Here is a 17,181-nt window from a genome sequence, read left to right as displayed (position 1 = left end):
TGTTTGCAAAACAAGCTTAACATGAGCAAGATGCTCTTTCATGGTTTTGCTAAACACAAGAATGTCATCGAAGTAAACCACAACAAATATTCCAATGTATGGACGAAGTACATGATGCATGAGACGCACAAAAGTTCCGGGAGCTTCCGACAAACCCATAGGCATAACCAACCACTCATATAGACCAAATTTTGTTTTGAAAGCAGTTTTCCATTCATCACCCTCATGAATGCGGATTTGGTAATAGACACTTTTAAGATCAATTTTTGAGAAAAAGTTGGCTCCACTAAGTTCATCAAGCATATCATCTAAGCGAGGAATGGGATGCCTATAGCGCACGGTAATAGCATTTATAGATCTGCAATCGGAACACAAGCGGAAACTTCCATCGGGCTTAGGCACAAGAATAACGGGAACGGCACAAGGGCTTAAGCTTTCACGTACATGACCGTTGTCGATTAGTTGTTGTACTTGCCGTTGAATCTCCTTGGTTTCTTCAGGATTGACACGGTATAGAGCTTTGTTTGGAAGTGGTGCTCCGGGAATGAGGTCAATTCGATGCTCAATGCCTCGTAGAGGAGGTAGACCCGGAGGTAGCTCATCGGGGAAAACATCTTGAAATTCCTGCAAAAGAGATTGAAACACCAAAGGTAGCTCATGAGTGGTGTTAGTTTTTGGTTCTCCATCCTTGCAGACAAGGACAAAGTGCATCACACTCGATGGGTTCTCACACACTTCTCTCATCTCATGTTTGGTGGCGAATAGTATGAGGTTTTTCTCTCTAGGCGAAGAGGCGCTCAAATGTGGCTTGTGGCTCTCACTCACTTTTTGGTGGCTCACTTTCTCACTCTTCTCTCTTTGGTTGGTAGCTTGTTTGTCGGCTATTACTTGACTAGGAGACATGGGTCATAGGACATATTCTTTGCCTTTCATCTTGAAGCTATAGTGGTTTGTACGCCCATTGTGGTAGACACCACGGTCGAATTGCCATGGCCGACCAAGGAGGAGGTGGCAAACGGTCATTGGGACCACATCACACTCCAAAGTGTCCTCATATGCACCGATTTTGAAGGATACTTGGACCGTATGCTCAACTCGTATAGTGCCGGAGTCACTTAGCCATTGAACCTTGTAGGGTTGCGGATGCTTCTTCTTGACCAATTGGAGCTTGGAGCATAGTTCTTCGCTTGCCAAGTTGTGGCAACTACCTCCATCGATGATGACCTTGACGGATCGTCCATTGATGCCGGCCTTTGTGTGGAAGATGTGGCATCTTTGATCTTCTTCTTGTTGATGTTGAAGTGTCAAGACCTTGGAGACAACAAGAGCGGGGCTTGTATCTTCATCACAAAAGACTTGATCATCCTCATCCTCGTTGATGCGCCGGTGCATGGCCACTTGCTCAATAGCGTCCATTTCATCTTCACTCATTGAGTCGTAGGTGCCATCGTCGTTGAGTATCATGGTGCGCTTGTTGGTGCATTCATAGGACTTGTGGCCTCGGCCGCCGCATGTGAAACACTTGAAGGAGCTTGTCTTGACGGTCTCATCGGTTGGAGTAGATGATGAAGCACGCGGCTTGAAGTTGCTTGTAGTAGGAGGAGGACGACTTGAACGTGTGGAAGTTTTCTTGTAACTTGACTTGTCGTCGTTGCTTGAAGAAGGCTTGGTTGATGTCGAAGTTGGAGTAGTTGTTGAAGCTTGGTTGTTGGAGAAGCCCTATGTCTTGGAATAGTACTTCGCGTACTTGAAGTCATCTTGCACTTGTCGTTCCGCCTTTGTAGCTTGATGCACGAGCTCAATGAGGTTGGAGTATGGTTGGAAGTCGGCGATCTTCTTGATGGGATGGTTGAGTCCATTTAAGAATCGTGCCATTGTTTGCTCATCATCCTCCGTGACATTGGCTCGAATCATGGCAATCTCCATTTCCTTGTAGTATTCTTCAACACTCTTTGTTCCTTTCTTGAGGAGTTGTAGCTTCTTGAAGAGATCACGGTTGTAGTAGGTGGGCACAAAGCATGCTCTCATGACATCCTTCATTTGAGCCCAATTGGTGATTGGAGGTTCACCTCTAGCTTGTCGTCGCTCAAGGACTTCTTCCCACCATATGAGCACATAGTCTTGGAACTCAAGTGATGCCATAGCTATCTTCTTCTCTTCCTCATAGTTGTGCAAACAAAAGATTTTGTCGACCTTCAATGCCCATGAGAGGTATTCTTCGGGATCATTGGTTCCATTGAACTTGGGCATTGTGAACTTGAGCTTGCCATAGCGTTGCTCTTCATTGTGTTGAGGTCGATGTTGATGATGACGTTCCTGTCGTGGAGGGTAATCATCCTCATGTTGCTCTTGGCGTGGAGGAAGTCCATGATCAACTTGCTCTTGTTGACCTTGAGGTTGAGGTTGAGCTTGAGGAGCTTGTGGAGCTTGACGTTGCGCACGCGGATGGTAGTTCCTCTCTTGTATTTCTTCTCGAAGGGCTTCCTATTGATTGCGCCTTTCGCGATTGCGGTTGGCGATAGCTCGACTTGATGCTTGAAGGGCACGTTCCGCCTCAAGAGCTTGTGCTTCTCGTTGTTGTTGTTGAAGACGTTGAGCCTCGGCGTCTTGTTGCTCTTGATGTGGTCGCGCTCGTTCTTGTTCTTGTTGGCGACGAAGACATTGTCGTTCTTGAGCTTGAGCAAACGCTACTTGGTTCGATTGAGGACGAGGAACTTCTTCATCAACTTGCTCTTGGGGATGCTTGTCGTGTAGCGGGTTGCGAGATGCATGACGGTCTTGACGCGCGGCTCGTCGAAGAGTGTTTGATGACGGTGTACTTGTGTCGGAGAAGGAGTCGTCGGAGTGGCGACTTGAGTGGCTCCGTCTTGAATGTGAGGAAGTAGAAGTACGCCGGTTCACCAAGAAGGCGTGGATCTCGTCCATTCTTGCATCGTTCTCTTTCTTGTGCGCGTCGAGCTTGTTGTCGAAGTACTCTCTTGTACGTTGCTCGGAAAGTCGCAAGTCGGTGGAGAGGTTGTCGATGCGTTCGCTCATTGCTTGTTGCTCTTGATGTAGAGCTCGTTGTGCGCCAAAGAGGTGGCTCTTGGTTACGTATGATGACATGTCGTCGTCTTGCTCGATGAAGAGTGGATTTGTAGAAGAACTTGGCCTATCCATCATTTCAAGCAAATTGTGAGTGGTAGAAGGAGAAGAACGAATACCAATGTACCTTTGACCAAAGTTGAAGATGAATCAAGTTCACACAAATGTGGACAATGAAATAGCACTATTGGTACCGATCCTTGTCGATTCTCGCACCTACACAAGTAAAAGCTTTTGGTGGAGCTTGGTTAGGATGGTGGCACAAAATTGATTGCAATCGTTAGCTTGACTCAATAATGTTGAAGAAGATTCGCAAATTCGCATATGCAACAAGTAGACCAAGCTAGTAGTGGTACACGGAAACACACACGCAAATAGATAAATGGGATTGTGCAAACCAAAATTGAGCCAAAATGTGGAATCCACGAAAATGCTCGTGTTGCACAATACTAGAGAGACGCTAGCACGATTGCACAATAGGCGGATACGGAGCTTGTGCACGACCTACTAGGCAAAAATGCAACGATCTCTATCCCAAGTATGCTATATGTATGGTATTTCGGTGCAATGATCCAAGATGATCTTATATGGCAATCTTAATGTTGTATGATGCTATGCTTGTTGCTTATAAGCTCTTTGCTTATCTTTCCTCTTTGCTTAAAAGCTTGAGTGGCTCTTTCTCTTTTGAGCTCTTTTCTTATGCAAACTTCACGAACCAAGATAGCAATTGTGTATGCGATGACAACTTTGTGACACACAAGTTGATTCCGAGATATGCACCACGAAGGTATGTATGATATGGTGGATGCAACTAATGTGCACAAGTCACGTTGCCGGCAATACTCAATGGCTAGTCTCGATGGGTAAGCAACGCAAAAGATGGTTTATGATGGTTATCAATGCAATTGCAAAGTATGACAAAGATGTCGTCCAAGTTACCGTCCGTAGCGAAGATGAGTCGTCGACGAAAATGAGCGTTTGTTGTTGATGTCTCACCGCACCTAAATAGCCGAAACACAATAGGACACGGAAATCTCAACTCAAATTGTCGAACTCAAATTCGAATGGTGGTAAGGAGGTTGTGTTGCTGGGGTTTGGCAAGTGGAAGTGGTGGTGGATGGGGTGAGGAGGAGGTATATAGGTGTAGATGGTGGTGGTGGTGGAGAGGGGACTGCACAAGTGCAGTTTCGGCAGAGGATCCGGGCCAGGAGCCGGATGATCCGTGCACGTCCGGATGATCCGGGACTTGGTCCGGATGATCCGGGCAGGTCAACCACGCACGGGAACTGCTCGGGAAGAACACGAAAACGGGGAGAAATTTGACGATTTCGGGGATTTTGGGTGGATTTCGAGGGGGAGAAGGTGGGGAAAAGCAAGATCCACGAGTTACACACCGAATCCACGGATCAAAAACAACAAAACATCATCAAAACCAACAAATCACAAAAAAATTGGGGGGTGTTTTTATGGGGATTTTCAGATTTTAGGACGAAAACAACAAAATCAAGCTAGAAATCACGGGGTAGGGGCTCCAAAAACGTGATCAACCTGGCTCATGATACCATATGATGTAGGGTGGAACCCTAATTTGTCGATCTTTCATGTTTGGAGGGGATCCTACGGAGGAAACACGAATTACACGCGGAAGCACGAGGGGAAACACGGGGAAAACGAGAGAGAAACACTCAACCAACAAGGAATCAATCACACAAGTGCTAGATCAACATACACACATGAGATCCACAAGATACATAGTCAACTAGGGTAAGGATACAAAGGAACCGTTCATCTCCCAGAGGAGGGCTTGATGTTCTTCCCTAGATAGGAGTCTTGAATCCGCTGAGGGATCTTCTCCTAGAAGGAGGTCCTGATCACCGATGAGAAGTAACCGAGTGGATGAGAAAAGGCTCTCACACAAATATGAGCTAATCCAATGCTAAGTCTCAAAGTGAGGAGAGGGGGTCCTATATATAGAGTTTGGGGCGAAGGGGTACATGGGCTCAGCCCAACACGCGCACACAGGCGCTGGCCGGATGATCCGGACGGGGGTCCAGATGATCCGGGCTGGTCCGGATGATCCGGGTGGGGGCCCGGATGAGCCGGAGGGTCGGCTGGTGGTCGCGTAGGGCCGGATGTCCGGTTGGTGGTCCGGACGTCCGGGCGGGGCCCGGATGGTCCGGCTTCGGGGGAGAGCTTCTGTTGCCTTCGGTCGCTTTAGCCGGATCGTCCGGACCGGGGTCCGGAACATCCGGGCTCTGTCCGGATCGTCCGGGCCTCCGTCCGGATCGTCCGGCCTCTCTGGTCCTGGTTGCTTTCTCCTCTCCGTCTTCATGCGTGTCTTCCGCCTCTGGTTCTCCTTGCTTCCTAGCCTCTTCATGGTTGACTCCTTGGTACCTGAGTATGCATAGCATTTCCATTTGAGGTAGTAACCATGTCTCATGTGAATCGAAAGGGAATTGTGAGAGGAGTGATGTCACCTCGGTTTCGAGAGCTCTTGCACGTGCTCGAGTCATAGGTCCTTGTGGGGTTGGATGTGTTGATGTAGAATCCATGGGGATGATGGAAGGATGCTCCGCATCAATTTGACTGCTCGTATAAATGTTGCCGACGACCCGAGAGGAGCAAAGAACCGTGCGGTATACTCAAGTTTTCCACTGGAGTACTAGTACGACGGAGGAGCACGAAACACGGCAGCCTAGTGTGATATGGCGATAAAAAATGATATAATTTGCTAGTCATCAATCCCAAAGCGCCGCTCATCGTTAGCACTGTTCTATTCATGCCTTGTAGAGAACAGGACACGTGCGGCGAAACACCTGAAGCAAAAGAAGAAGCAAGATTATCACCCCCAAAAAAGAAGGAAGATGCACACACAAGTCTGAGCTGCTACTCTCTACTAGTACATGACGGGTTGCTGGCCGCGAAGTCGTAACTCCTTCTTCATCGCCTCCACGACCTCCATCTCCTTGCGCATCTCCTCCACCATCTTCTTCGTTCTGTCCATGACGCGGGATTTCTCGATGCGAGCCTTTATCATCTGTTCCACGGCCACATTACGTACCTTGACAGCAGCCGGGTGCTCGATGCGGAGCTTCGCCAACTCCTCCTTCTGTTCCATGACGAGGGCCTGCAGCATCTTCACCGAGGAACTACTTGAAAGTGCAACTATCCCTAGGTGGTTTTGCTAATTCCTAACAACATATAGCTCATTGAGCTAACATTATTCCAAGATGAATATTTCAGGAAAAGCTCAATGAATGGCATGGCATGGATGAGAAAAGTGGACCCCTCAAAATGCTAAGGATAAAAGGATTGGCTCAAGCTCAAAAGCTCGAGACTCTACATTTTATATTTTAGTGATCCAAGATCACATTGAGTCTATAGGAAAAGCCAATACTATCAAGGAGGGATGAGGTGTTGCTTAATGAGTTTCTTGCTCCATAGTGCTTAGTGATATGCTCCAAAGCCCTCAACTACTTTCTCACATCCACATATGACCTAAACCAAAAGTCAAACTCAGCCCCACCGATTCTTTCTATCCGGCGCCACCGAGTTCAGATGTCATAGCCACTGCCACAAACCCTAGGCAAATCGGTCTCACTGATAGGGATCTCGGTCTCACCGAGATGGGATTGTAATCTCTCTGTTTCCCTTCGTAACGTTTCGGTACCACCGAGATGAGCGATCGGTCCCACGAAGATTGCGATGTAAACTCCCTGTTTCCTTTTCGTAACATTTCAGTCCCACCGAAATGAGCAAACCGGTCCCACCGAGTTTACCTGACAACTCTCTAGTTAGCTTATTACCAAAATCGGTCCCACCAAGTTTGTGTAATCCGTCTCACCGAGCTTACGTTAAGCCCTAACCCTAACCATATCAGTCTTACCGAGATGCATGTCGGTCCCACCAAAAATCCTAACGGTCACTAGATTTGCTGAATCGGTCCGACCGAGTTCCCCAATTCAGATGTCATAGCCACTGCCACAAACCCTAGGCAAATCGGTCTCACCGATAGGGATCTCGGTCTCACCGAGATGGGATTGTAATCTCTCTGTTTCCCTTCGTAACGTTTTGGTACCACCGAGATGAGCGATCGGTCCCACCGAGATTGCAATGTAAACTCCCTGTTTCCTTTTCGTAACATTTTGGTCCCACCGAAATGAGCGAACCGGTCCCATCGAGTTTACCTGACCAACTCTCTGGTTAGCTTATTACCAAAATTGGTCCCACCGAGTTTGTGTAATCGGTCTCACCGAGCTTACGTTAAGCCCTAACCCTAACCATATCGGTCTTACCGAGTTGCATGTTGGTCCCACCGAAAATCCTAACGGTCACTAAATTTGCTGAATCGGTCCGACCGAGTTCCCCAATTCGGTCCCTCCGAATTTGGCAAGTTGTGTGTAACGGTTAGATTTTGTGTGGAGGCTATATATACCCCTCCACCTCCTCTTCATTCGTGGAGAGAGCCATCAGAACAAACTTACACTTCCAACTTGTTGTTTCTGAGAGAGAACCACCTACTCATGTGTTGAGGCCAAGATATTCCATTCCTACCATATGAATCTTGATATCTAGCCTTCCCCAAGTTGCTTTCCACTCAAATCTTCTTTCCACCAAATCCAAATCCTGTGAGAGAGAGTTGAGTGTTGGGGAGACTATCATTTGAAGCACAGGAGCAAGGAGTTCATCAACAACACACCATTTGTTACTTCTTGGAGAGTGGTGTCTCCTAGATTGGCTAGGTGTCACTTGGGAGCCTCCGACAAGATTGTGGAGTTGAACCAAGGAGTTTGTAAGGGCAAGGATATCGCCTACTTCGTGAAGATATACCGCTAGTGAGGCAAGTCCTTCGTGGGCGACTGCCATGGTGGGATAGACAAGGTTGCTTCTTCGTGGAACCTTCGTGGGTGGAGCCCTCCGTGGACTCGCGCAACCGTTACCCTTCGTTGGTTGAAGTCTCCATCAACGTGGATGTACGATAGCACCACCTATCGGAACCACGACAAAAACATCCGTGTCTCCAATTGCGTTTGAATTCTCCAAACCCCCTCCCTTTACATTCTTGCAAGTTGCATGCTTTACTTTTCGCTGCTCATATACTCTTTGCATGCTTTCTTGAATTGTATTAAGATTGCTTGACTTGTGCTAAGATAGCAAAAATCTGCTAAAGACTAAAATTGGGAAAAGGATAAGTTTTTATTTGGTCAAGTAGTCTAATCACCCCCCCTCTAGACATACTTTCAATCCTACACTACTCTTCGCATGCAGCTTCTTCCAGCCGACATTCTCCTCCTTCAGTAGGTCGAGCTCGTGGCAGAGCTTCCCCTTGTCCTCCTGAAGTTGCAGGATTTCACCGGTCGCCTTCTTATCTGACGCAAAGCTCTTCTTCAGCAACATCACCAAGCCGGCGGTCAACTCCCCCTGCTCATTGAGCTCAGTGGGCATGTCCTCAAGACTCTCCTTCAGCAGCTCCACCAAGCCATCGATGAACTCCTCCTACTTGTTGAGCTGATCGGGCATGTCGTCGAGGGATAATGACTCCAGCGCCACTAGTTCGGCATGTTCACCTCCGCGGCTAGGGTGCTCCTGGGAGCCCTCACCTTCGCGGCTAGGGCGCTCCTGGGAGCCCTCACCTGTCTCTGCCAGGCGGCGATCCCTCTCTTTTTTTCCACGGCCTTGGTTGCCACTCCCTTGTTACGAGTAGTTCTCGACCTAGAGCTCTGCACACCGGCCATGGCAAGGACGGACGAACAAGAAAAACTTATGAGGAGGAAGAGGTAGAGTGATTTTCGGCCAGGTACTAGTTCCCCCTTTTTATAACCTAGTACTAGCACTAGTACTAAAACCTGCATAGTGGGAACACATTCGAGTTTGATACGTACTACTAGGTGTGAGCAGGTTTGCACTTATAATTATACTATACACTTTGGAATGTGATGGGAACAAGCTCAAGATTAATTGATGGTTTTGGTTACGAGGCCCAAAACGGCTCCCGATGAGATTCCTCGACCACAAGTTTCAAGTACTACTGCTCAAATACGGTCGCACAAGTCAGTGATGTAACTGGTCATACATGTCAGACCAAGCCGACGCGTGTCGCGGGTCCGACCGACCATCTATTGGTGCGACCGACCGTAAGTATTATGCGATGGAGACTTCTGGTTGTGGCTTCGGGTGATTGTCACGACCAAACATTCAAAAACTAGTTAACTAAAAAAGCATTCAAAAACTAGTGATAAATCAATTACCATCTTTTTCCAAACGGCCAAGTATTTTCACAGGAACACAATACATATAGATGGATTGATTGTCACGGTTGCAAACCGCCATGGCGCCGCAAGTTCACTGCAGCAGCAACCGAGTAGGTCACTACATCACTAGCGTGGAAGAAGGGCAGCTCACGTCGCCTACGATGCATGCCCAGCAGCGATGCCGCAACTGGTCTTGCAATTTGTCTCCTCCTACCACCCATTTGAACAGTTCCACCAGCTGCTCATGCCATTCCGCAGGCATGCGTATTCTTTCTTCCGCAGTTGACTCCGTGAATATGATTTCTGCAATTAGCCCTAGCTCGAAATCAACGCGACGCTGCCAGATGCTGACATCCCTCAGCATCTCTCCCCTGAGATCGACTTATGCCTCCGCCTTGTGCTGCTCCAGGCGCAGCTCCTTCGAACTTCTCTCCAATCGATGTGACGCTTCCTCGATCCGATTTGCCCTCGCTGCCCGCCACCTGAAATGCAGCCCTGGCATGTCCTCCAAAGCCATCGATATGTGATTCCATAGCAATGGATCCCCTCTAAAACACATGTGGGTTTCACTCAAAGGCGGCAGTGTTGCGGGCCGCAGCGAGAGGGCAACCCGCGGGATCTTGGGATCTAAGGGATTATCCATGGCAGAATCCTCCATGACGTGATCCGGTGAATGAGGCGGGGAGGCGAGCCTAGGTGCTGGGAGAGCCATACGAGGCTAAGATAAAGATAGTACTACTCCACTCCGTCCATATTTAAATACAAAGGCCACCAACAGTAGCCCTAGCAAAAATTGATCATGCTGCCTGCGTCCTGGTTTATTGGCCCACTTTTTTTGTGCCACTTTTTATGACATCCATAAATATTATGTTAGTACTTAAAAATGTGCTCAAAAATTGGCACAAAATAGGAAGGAGACCAGTGGAAGTAGCAACCCATGATTTAACTACTCGCATGCATGCAGTGGAGTAGTAATGTCTTTCTCAACTACTTCCTCCCTCATGTCCACTCAATTTGCATGCGCTGTATTAATTGACCATCAATGAAGAGAAGGACTTTACACGCATCAAACTATCACATGGGGTGGATCTTTGTACAAAAATGCATCCCACCGTGTACCCGCGTGTGCGTGCGTGCACATCTTCGCTTCGTGCATGTACTATCAGTGTGCCTGAGAGAGGACGAGTACATTCTTCTGGAGCCAACAGTACGTCACTATGATCAATCCACACAAGGAGGTCGCGACAATACCTCCACATGTGCCACGTGGCTTCATGAACTCAAAGTGAGACACTGTGTAGCGTGCCATTGGAATTCTAATTTACGTGTTTTGCACATACTGGGAGTACTAGTAAGGTACACGTGCATTGCACGCATTAGATTTGGCAACCAAATTATGAATAAATACCACACTATATATAGCATGTAAGCTTTGAGTCATATATGCATGATGTAGACATTCATTTAATTCTTATAGTTCATCTCATTCAAAATCAATTAGTTTTTATAAAAAAGTTAGGGCCTCTTTGATTCGTAGGATTTCCAAAATGCGGGAATAGGAAAAACATGGGATTAGAGTGGAATGTCGTCTTCAATCCTACAGGATTGTACGAGTGTTTGATTGTGCATAGAAAAAATGTAGGATTCTATCAAAGAGGTTTGAGTGGATGGAAAGTTTCATATGAAACCTAGTGCAAATAAATCCTATGGAAAAATTTATATGGTTTACAATCCTACGAATCAAACAACCAAGATAGGAAAAATTCCTAAGGATTAGAATCCTCCAAAATTCCTTTGAGAATCCTTTGAATCAAAGAAGACCTTAATCTATTTTATGATTCATGGAATTGTGCGTTGTAAAGCATAAAGTAAAACAAATAATGGCAATTCAACTAGAAAAAAAGTTTGGGAAGTTATGATACGGAATATTCTAGAATAAAGGAGAAGCACTTGTGTTTTGAGGTTTGTGCATTATGCTTAAGTTCAACCATGGAGTCTGCTAGATTGTACATGTGGCAAAATCCGGTGGGGTGAGGGAGTCCTCGATTATGGGGTCCTCGGACAGCCGGACTATATACTTTGGCCGGACTGTTGGACTATGAAGATACAATATTGAAGACTTCGTCCCGTGTCTGGGTGGGGCTCTCCTTTGCATGGAAGGCAAGCTTGGCAATTCGGATATGTAGATCTCCTTCTCTGTAACCGACTCTGTGTAACCCTAGCCCCCTCCGGTGTCTATATAAATCGGAGGGTTTAGTCCTTAGGACAGAAACAACAATCATAATCATAGGCTAGCTTCTAGGGTTTAGCCTCTACGATCTTGTGGTAGATCAACTCTTGTAATACTCATATCATCAAGGTCAATCAAGCAGGAAGTAGGGTATTACCCCCATCGAGAGGGCCCGAACCTGGGTAAACATCGTGTCTCCCGCCTCCTGTTACCATTAGCCTTAGACGCACAGTTCGGGACCCCCTACCCGACATCCGCCGGTTTTAACACCGACATTGGTGCTTTCATTGAGAGTTCCACTGTGTCGTCACGATAAGGCTTGATGGCTCCTTCAATCATCTACAACGATACGATCCAGGGTGAGGTTTTCCTCCCCAGATAGATCTTCGTGTTCGGTGGCTTTGTATTGCGGGCCAACTCGCTTGGCCATTTGGAGCATATCGATAGCTACGCCCCTGGCCATCAGGTCAGGTTTGGAAGCTTGAACTACACTGCCGACATCTGCCGAGACTTGATCTTTGACGGATTTGAGCCCATGTCAGGTGCGCCGAATAGTCACAACGAGCATGACTTAGATCTGCCATTGGACGGTGTTCGGGAGATCACACCTGCGGCTGCCCCGACCCTTAATCCGGAGCAGATCGTGCCATCCGAGGACGGGTGGATGGACCCCACCACGGAGGCCGCACACTCATCGGCGATAGAGCTGAACACAGACTTCACCTCCGATGAGGCCTGTGTCATCGGACCCTCGGACTCGTCTCCGGCCATAGGCTCTGAATCACATGCATCAGTGCCTATCGAATCTGATTGGGCATCGATCATGGAGTTTACCTCCGCTGATATCTTTCAGCACTCACACTTGGGCGACGTGCTAAATTCACTGAAATCTCTCTCCCTGTCAGGAGACTCTTGGCCAAACTATGTCCGGCTCGAGTGGGAAGCGGACGATGAAGAAATTCGTTTCCCACCCACCACCCACTTAATAGCCACTGTCAACGACTTAACCGACATGCTTGATTTCGACTCCGAAGACATCGATGGTATGGAAATTTATACGGTGCCGGAGAGGAACAAGAACCACCGCCCACAGGGCGCTGGACAGCCACCTCATCATATGATATATATATGGTGGACACCCCCAAAGAAAGAGATGGCGATGAGACAATAGAGGATAATCCCCTTGAGAAGCAATCTAAGCACTGGCGTCATCGGCGCCGCTCTAAGCCTCGCCATAGCAAAAATAGTGATACCAGCACAAGAGACAATAACGCTCGGGATAATGCCGAGGACGAAAACAATCCCGCCCAGCCAGGCTTCGAGCGGGCCGAACGGGAGGATGGGCAAGCTAGCCCCAAGGAATAGGCAATGTATGGAGAATCAGAGGATGACAATTACATGCCCCTCTTCGAAGACGAGGTGAGCCTCGGCAATGAAGAATTCGTCGTGCCTAAGGATCCCGTTGAGCAGGAGCGCTTCACGCGCCGGCTTATAGCCACTATAAAAAGCCTGAAGAAAAAGCAACAGTAGCTTCAAGCTGATCAAGATCTGCTAACTGATAGATGGACTGAGGTCCTGGCAGCCGAGGAATACAGACTTGAGCGCCCTACCAAAAGTTGCCCAAAGCATAGGTTACTACCTCAACTCGAGGAGGAGGCATTAAAGCCTACACTACCAGTGCATGATGCGGCTGACCGGCCACCTCGTGGCAGAGACAAAGCGACGTATCAGCCCGAAGTCCAGCCCGCACCCCATCGCCAATCAAACAAAAACACTAAGGCCCGGAGCTACACGTAGGAGCTGCGAGACGTAGGACATTCAAGATCGATCTAGGGATCACGGGGGGCACACCCCAACGCATGATGATGACCGTCACGCCAGATATATTAAAAGCAAATCCGGCCGGGCCGAATACAACAGACCAGACTCATTGGAACTGCATCGTGATGTAGCCCGGCATAGAGGCGCCGTACACCCCCTATGCTTCACTGATGAAGTAATGGATCATGAATTCCTTGAAGGGTTTAAGCTCATGAACATTGAATCATATGATGGTACAATAGACCCCGTGGTATGGATTGAAGATTTCCTTCTCCACATTCACATGGCCCGCGGCGATGATCTACATGCCATCAGGTACCTCCCACTAAAACTCAAAGGACCAGCTCGGCATTGGCTGAACAGCCTGCCGGCAAACTCTATTGGCAGTTGGGAGAACCTGGAAGACGCATTCCGTGACAACTTCCAGGGCACTTATGTGCGACCATCGGATGCTGATGACTTAAGTCACATAACCCAACAGCCCGAAAAGTTAGCCAGGAAATTCTGGACTCAGTTCCTAACTAAAAAGAACCAAATTGTCAACTGTCCGGATGCCGAATCCCTAGTGGCCTTTAAGCATAACATCCGTGACAAGTGGCTCGCCCGACACCTCGGCCAAGAGAAGCCGAAGTCCATGGCAGCCCTCACAACACTCATGACCCGCTTTTGTGCGGGCAAGGACAGCTGGCTGGCTCGCAGCAACAGCACATCAAGAATTCCTGGCACTTCAGATGCCAGAGACAACAACGGCAAGCCATGACACAACAGACACAAGCGTCTCAACAATGGCGACAATGCCAAAGACACATCAGTCAATGCCAGATTCAGCAGCTCTAAATACGGTCAGCGCAAAAAGCCATTCAAAAGAAACAATACGGGCCCGTTCAGTCTGGACCGCATACTCGATCGCTCGTGTCAAATTCATGGTACCCCTGATAAACCAGCCAACCACACCAACAGAGAATGTTGGGTGTTTAAACAGGCCGGCAAGTTGAATGCCGAAAACAAGGAAAAGGGGCCGCATAGTGATGACGACGAGGAGCCCCGGCTGCCGAACACAGGAGGACAGAAGAAATTTCCTCCCCAAGTGAAAACGGTAAATATGATATACGCCACCCATATTCCCAAGCGGGAGCGGAAGCGCGCACTATGGGACGTCTACGCGATGGAGCCAGTCGGCCCAAAGTTCAATCCATGGTCTTCCTGTCCGATCACTTACGATCGCAGGGACCATCCTACCAGTATCCGTCATGGTGGTTCGGCCGCATTGGTCCTCGACCCCATCATTGACGGATTCCACCTCACACGAGTCCTTATGGACGGTGGAAGCAGCCTGAACCTGCTTTATCAGGATACGGTACACAAAATGGACATCGATCCCTCAAGAATCAAACCCACCAAAACCACCTTTAAAGGTGTCATACCAGGTGTAGTGGCTTGTTGTACGGGCTCAATCACACTAGAAGTAGTCTTCGGATCTCCGGACAATTTCCGAAGCGAGGAGTTAATCTTTGATATCGTCCCCTTCCGTAGTGGTTATCATGCACTACTAGGATGAACCGCATTTGCTCGATTCAATGCTGTACCACACTACGCATACGTCAAGCTCAAGATGCCAGGACCTCGCGAGGTTATAACAGTCAATGGAAACACAGAGCGCTTCCTCCATACAGAAGAGCACACTACGGCCCTCGCAGCAGAAGTACAGAATAGCCTTCTTAGGCAGACCTCTAATTCGGCAATAAAGCCTCCGGACACCGCCAAGCAAGTCCGGAGTACTCTGCAACAGGATCGTCTGGCATGCCTTGAGCTCGCCTAGCAATTCGGCCTCCGCCCTAGTCCCATTCAAGCGAAGAAATTCTTGCCGCGCGTACATAATTACGCAATTAAAATACCAGGGGCATAGGCGGAGGCACAACTATAATGCGGTCCACAATGCGGCTCAACCGCCCCAGGACCCGTATACCTTCATCATTTCCTTTCTTTCAGGACCCTATTCTCTTCCGATAGCTTGATTATCGGGCCCATCACGGGAAGGAAACACCAAGGAGGCAAGAAGCTTTTACGTATAAGGGAATCCCCAGGTGGTCTCTGATAACGATCATTATACCTGTTTTACATACCCACACGCAGCTTGCCCTTGGCTAGGACATGTCAAATAGTCCTATTTTGCTTATCGCACTACTTGTATACATACACTTTGACGTATTATTTAAATAACAATGGAAAATAATGTACATCGTTAGCTTATTATTACATTTCTTTATCTTTTTCCTTGACTGCTTATTTATTACAAATTGCACCCATACATTCTGGTACGTTCAGTCTGCCTGGGGCTTCAATGTACCCCACAACACGGCAAAGAAAAGTCTGAACACTTTCGACAGTGCGGCACCCTGAACTTATATCATTATATGCATCAGTTCTGAATCATGTCTTGGGTCAATAGATGGGTTTGCCCGGCTCCCATGTTTTGCTGCCTTACGTTCCGCTACATCGGCTAAGGTGGCACAGGGAGAACTACTGCGATTGTGTCCCAGTTCTTCCGGACGAGAACCTCAGTAGAGAAAGCCGAAAACTGACTATCATGATACGGCGAGAGTTGGTCGCTGTTCGAGAGGTTTCAAATCCTTAAAGATTTTTTTCCGCTTTGGGCGAGGAACCGGCCTTGTCCGATTTAGGCGTGTATAGCGCCCCAAGTTCGGCCTTCCGAATACAAGGGGCTACGGCAAAATTTAAAATTATAGACTTCTATGGCTAAGTGAGAGTGATAGAGCCGTATAGTCCGATTGCCTTGTTCGTTGCGCTAAACACCTCCTTAAAAGGACCAAAAATTTGGATAAAGAGTGTTTATATTTATCCTGAACACCCCAGTACTAGTTACATGGGGGTAGAAGACGACGACTAGCCAACTCTCAAATTTTATAAACGGCCGCACAGAAGGTAATATTTTAAATCAACAAGCATTATATAGCGCACATGAACTCGTTTTCATATTACAGGATGAAATTAGTACATTCATTCAAATATTACATCCTTAGCACATTCCTCCGCCACAAGGCGGTCACCCTTCAGGACACCGTATAATACTTTTCGGGGTGGCGGTGCTCCTTGCCCTTTGATGGCCCCTCCGTCACCAGCTTCTCGGCATCCATCTTCGCCCAGTGCACTTTCGCACGGGCAAAGGCCCTGCGCGCACCTTCAATACAGACTGGCCGCTTTATGACTTCAAGCCGCGGGCAGGCATTCACAAGCCGCTTTACCAGGCCGAAGTAGCTGCTGGGCAGGGGCTCGGCAGGCCACATCCAGACTATGAGGTCCTTCATGGCCAGTTCGGCCGCCTTGTGAAGTTCGACCAGTTGCTTCAGCTGGTCACTCAAGGGCATTGGGTGTTCGGCCCCAATATACTGGGACCAGAACAACTTCTCCGTCGAGCTCCCTTCCTCAACTCGGTAGAACTCTGCGGCATCAGAGATGCTGCGCGGCAGATCTGTGAATGCTCCTAGAGAGCTCCAAATTCGGGTAAGTAAAAAGAAAGTCTCCTTCACATGCTTGCTTTGCATATTGAATGCCTTACCCGCCACAATCTTCTTGGACGCTTGAACCTCTTGGAGGGCCTTTTGGGCTTCAGCTTTGGCATCCTGTGTGCTCTGGCGGGCCTTCGAAAGCTCGGACTCTTGCGTCTTAGAGTCACGCTACAAGGTCTCGTATTTTTTGACGAAGTCCTGGAGCTCTTGCTGGACCTCGTCAACCCGGGCCTCTTGTTTCTCGCGCTCGATGCGCTCCTTGGCCACT

Source organism: Triticum aestivum, chromosome 1B (assembly GCF_018294505.1).
Source record: "Triticum aestivum cultivar Chinese Spring chromosome 1B, IWGSC CS RefSeq v2.1, whole genome shotgun sequence".
NCBI lineage: Eukaryota > Viridiplantae > Streptophyta > Magnoliopsida > Poales > Poaceae > Triticum > Triticum aestivum.
The sequence above is the reverse complement of the archived record's forward strand: the minus strand, read 5'-3'. Positions refer to the sequence as shown.